This window comes from Priapulus caudatus, unplaced genomic scaffold (genome assembly GCF_000485595.1).
Source record: "Priapulus caudatus unplaced genomic scaffold, Priapulus_caudatus-5.0.1 Scaffold416, whole genome shotgun sequence".
In the NCBI taxonomy this organism is placed as follows: Eukaryota; Metazoa; Priapulida; class Priapulimorpha; order Priapulimorphida; family Priapulidae; genus Priapulus; species Priapulus caudatus.
In genome coordinates, this window is record NW_014577477.1 from 116,303 (window position 1) to 121,295 (window position 4,993).

The window sequence follows — 4,993 nt, forward strand, 5'->3', positions numbered from 1 at the left end:
ACGAAATCACTCGCAGTAGCTGATTTCGTAACGAAATCACTCGCAGTAGCTGATTTCGTAACGAAATCACTCACAGTGGCTGATTTCGTAACGAAATCACTCGCAGTAGCTGATTTCGTAACGAAATCACTCACAGTGGCTGATTTCGTAACGAAATCACTCGCAGTAGCTGATTTCGTAACGAAATCACTCACAGTGGCTGATTTCGTAACGAAATCACTCGCAGTAGTTGATTTCGTAACAAAATCACTTTGTAGACTTGATTTCGTTACGAAATCAATGATTTTGTAACGAAATCAGGCATTATTTCCCTAACGAAATCACTCGCAGTAGCTGATTTCGTAACAATATCACTCTCAGTAGCTGATTTCTTAACGAAATCACTCGCAGTAGTTGATTTCGTAACAAAATCACTGTGTAGACTTGATTTGGTTACGAAATCAATGATTTCGTAGAGAAATCAGTCATGCTACACTTGGCGCCCCATATTAGACTATGTAAAATTTGTATTGAATTTGCATTTTGTTTAAAGATCAAAGCCGTTAGAGCCCCTTGGGAGGCTTATAAATACACATCTGAATTTATACAATATTGCTAAACAAATGTTAGAAAAATGTACAAAAACAGTCTGATATTTACGCCATATGTTTTCAACACAAGGGCAGTGCTCTTGATTTGAATTATTTGAAACGAAATACATGCATGAAATTGAAAGTGCTTCTAGGTAGATGCCTAAAGAATTAGAAGGCTATTCTAATAGATAAGGAAGACTAGGCCGAAACGGTTGCCTTCCTGGCAGTATTACCTACATGTTGATCGGTAAGTGATTAGAGCTGCTAATTTTTGACATATGAAAAATGTAGCCTACAGGCTACATCATACATGATTAGATTAGCTCTAGAGCCATACCTAGGCTAGCTCTAGTAACTATAGCCCGCGTACAGTTGCCGCAGTCCTGCGGCAACGGTACGAGGGCTATAGTACTAGAGCTTCCTACATGATGTAAATATACTTTAGGCCCTAAATTAGGCTATAGTAACTTAGCCCGACGAGGCTGTGCGACTGATTGTCTATATACAGCCTGACACGTACGCTTCCATACAAAAAACCTATCACCTATGTAGCTCCAAGAAACGGTCATACATCAAGAGACCGTATGTTGACGTTAGTCACACAGCCTGGCCGGGCTATATATCACCTATGCAGATCTAGCTCTATAGCAGTCTATAGCCCGAGTACAGTTGCCGCAGGGCACAGGCACTTGCGACTGGCTGATCGGGGTTCGATAAATAGCAACCCCGTTTTGCACTTGCCGTAGTGTGTATAAGAGTGTATATGCACTCTCATATACACTTTTATACACACTACGGTAGGCGCAGAACAGGGTTGCTATTTATCAAACCCCGATCAGCCAGTCGCAAGTGCCTGTGCTGCAGGGCTGCGGCAACTGTACGCAGGCTATAGTACTACAACTACTACTAGAGCTAATTAATGCAGATCTAGATGAATAACCCTGTATATATCTCAAATAAAACTATTCTATCGTTTGACTTGCGTTGTTTGAAATATGAACGTTAACTCACAGTTGTCCTGCTTCTAAACTAGAGTGTACAGTAAAACTCGCATAAGTCATTATCGTCTAACTCGTCAATTCGCATAAGTCGTCATGGAAGTCAAAGCCCCGATTTTCTCTCATAGTAAATCCATGGGAATAGCCCCGCCTAAGTCGTCATTTATAAGCCGTCATTATGTGCAAGTTGTCGATCGCCCTCAGACAGGTCCCATGTAATACAAACAACAGTAATTTCCCATCTGTAAGTCGTCATCAGAACAGAGCCGTATATATTTTGCTATGCTAACTAGTTTGTTCCAGAGCACGGCCTTGCAGAATTACCGTATTTTTTTAGCAAGTGTTCCAAGAAAATTTGGCAGACCTGCACGGCTGCACCGCAAATATCCTGCAATGTCCAAACGTGTAATCAACAGCGGGGGCCTGGGATGGGAGCCCTACATATAAGTCGAGAAAATGACGGCTTACACGTATGTCGTCATTTTCATAAGTCGGCACAGATATGCTGGTCCCAAAACTGTCGACTTATGCGAGTTTTACTATACATATCTCTTTATTCACGGTATAATCTGTGATAAATAATCACAGTTTAAATTGTGAATCTGTAATTCGTCTGTTATGTCAAACATACATGACATTAGAAGTAGATAATAGGGAACTATATAACCTATTATCTACTTCTGATGACATGCAAGCGGTATATACATGTATATATACATTATGAAATTCATTAATAAAACTTAATGGTCTTGAATGATCAGATTTCATGCACTAATTGTCAATTACTATAGCTTAGCTATATATATATATATATATATATATTATATATATACTCCCTATAATTGCTTTTTAGCTTTCATGGTGAAAGAGACAATGGCAACAGAGGCAGAAGTCAAGGCAGCTATCACTCAGTTGCTGAACACAGAAGGAAAGCGTCTGATCAAGGAATAGCACTGAACATAAATCATATAGGCTTGTTTGCATCCTCTAGTATGCATAGAATTACATGTTGTTTGTTTTATGTATCATTTATATTGTTTAACATGAATACAAATTTGTTTTTGCAACATAGTATTATTTAACAGAAATATAATATTTTAATGTGTATGATATATACTATAATATAGCTTCGTGCATGCAAATTATTGCTTTTAAATTAAGGAATTTTTATTAGCCTATATATCAGTCCTCAATCAATAGGATTCATAAAGTTATAAAAATTGTAATTTTACATAATTATATTATTGCTATTTCATCTGTATGTGTACGTATGTATACATTTTTGAATAAATATATTTCTATTGTAAATGTAATGCAATGTTTTAGCCCAAAATGTTTCTATAGATATCTCTACAGCAGGTCCTATAGCATCCTATAAATATTCCTATAGAATCCTATACGTATTCCTATAGAAATCTCTACAGAGGGTCCTATAGGATCCTATAGGAGCCTATAAATATTCCTATAAAATCCTATAGACATCTCTGCAAAGGATCCTATAGGATCCTATAAATATTCCTATAACATCCTATAGATATTCCTATAGGATCCTACAAATATTCCTATAACATCCTATAGATATTCCTATAGGATCCTATAAATATTCCTATAACATCCTATAGGTTAATTCCTACAGGATCCTATAACATCCTATAGGTTAATTCCTATAGGATTCTATAAAAATTATGTTATAATTCTCTATAGGATCCTATAGAAACTATAAGATTACTTATACGATTTCCTATAGGATATCTAATAGAATCCTATAGGATTCCTATAGACCGTCTTATAGGTAAACCTATAGGTTATTTTTGTAAGTCCTGGAAAGTTATGGAAATGTTGTCACATATCTATTAGGTTCATATTTTACCAATGATAACTAACAAGTTTAATATACTTAAGATTATGCTATTTACTGAGAATGAGGGAATGATGTTTGCTGTATGCAAGAGTTTCTTCACTAATCATTACATGGAAGATACATGAGCTAGAAATATTGTGATTTGGCTCAAATCTCAGGGTACAGGAAAGTGGAAGTTGTAAGTCCTAGAAAATTCCTGGTAAGAACTTTTGCCATTTATCAGGCACCTTAGCAATCACTAATATTGACAGGAGTATGCCACTTCAGGTAGGCCTACCGGCAGGCAGTGATGTCCCGATGATTGATTATAATCGAAAGTCAGTCGTTTGCAGCAACCGACTAAGCGCTCGATTAGGAAAATATATAATCGATTATCAAAAAAAAAGCAAACATTGATGAAATGACTTTATTTTATTTGTGTGTGTTTGTTTTGGTTATATTTCTCACCTACGCCAAACATAAGCAAGTATACTGTTACATGGCTTTTAGAATATTGTATTGTAAAAAATACTGTATTAAATGATATATTTCAATATCTGGTAGCCGCGATCAATAACATTCAACCGATTATCTTCAATCATCAATCGGTTGGGTGAAACCGATGATTGATAATGATATTCCAACCGATTCCCATCACTACCTGTAGGTAGCTAGCTGCTGCTAGCAAGTAGATGTTTAGGCATGCATGTAAAAATTACAGCTTGTCATTACCACCTTGCACTGCCAAAGGAGGCAACATCGTGTAATCTTGGACAACCTATATATTTCGGTTTTGCAGCTGCTGTCAGGACGCAGTTCAATAAAAAGCTGAAGTCAAAAATTAGGAGGCTTAAACAATTTGGCCGCCAGCACATTGTGGTTCTCAAGTTTGAAGCATACTCGCTAAATGACGATGGCTCGACCGGCCCCCAGCTGTGCAGTCCTGCCTTTTCTAGTGAGGTAATCAACAAAAGTAAGTGTGAATGACGTTCCTGCTACCTATCTCCATGTGGTTGCATTCATAGGCAAAATGGGTTTACTTGAGTGGCTTTTGTAATAAAATGTATTATTACTAAAACATTTCTTGGTGACGTCGAATTGTTATGTTCACTATCATTCACCGTGGCAACTCTTTATTTCTCGTCTAGGATCAACCCAGAATGGACAATTGAGGATATTTAAGAATTGCAAGTCATCAGAATCTTGCAAAGGTGGTCACAGCAGAGAGAATGATACTAAAATGCAAATGTTCACTAGCAAAGTAAAGAAAGGAGGTAAAAAATTCATACGTTTACCTGTCAAATATGTTTCACCTGTAATGTCTAAAAATGTGTAAGTGCAAGCTTCACCACAGTATTGCAACGACACGCTAGGCCAATAAGCCATATCGGAAAGTCCCCGCCACCATATTGAGATCAGATAAGAGGGGTGATAAGTTGCCTATATATAACATAGTTACGATTGTAATGGTTTGTATAATCACTATTATATTTGTTCAATACGAGACACCGTTAGGTGTTGCCCTCTATTATCCTGATTATGTAATCATACATTATGGCGTTTATAAAAGCGCGGGCTAGAGC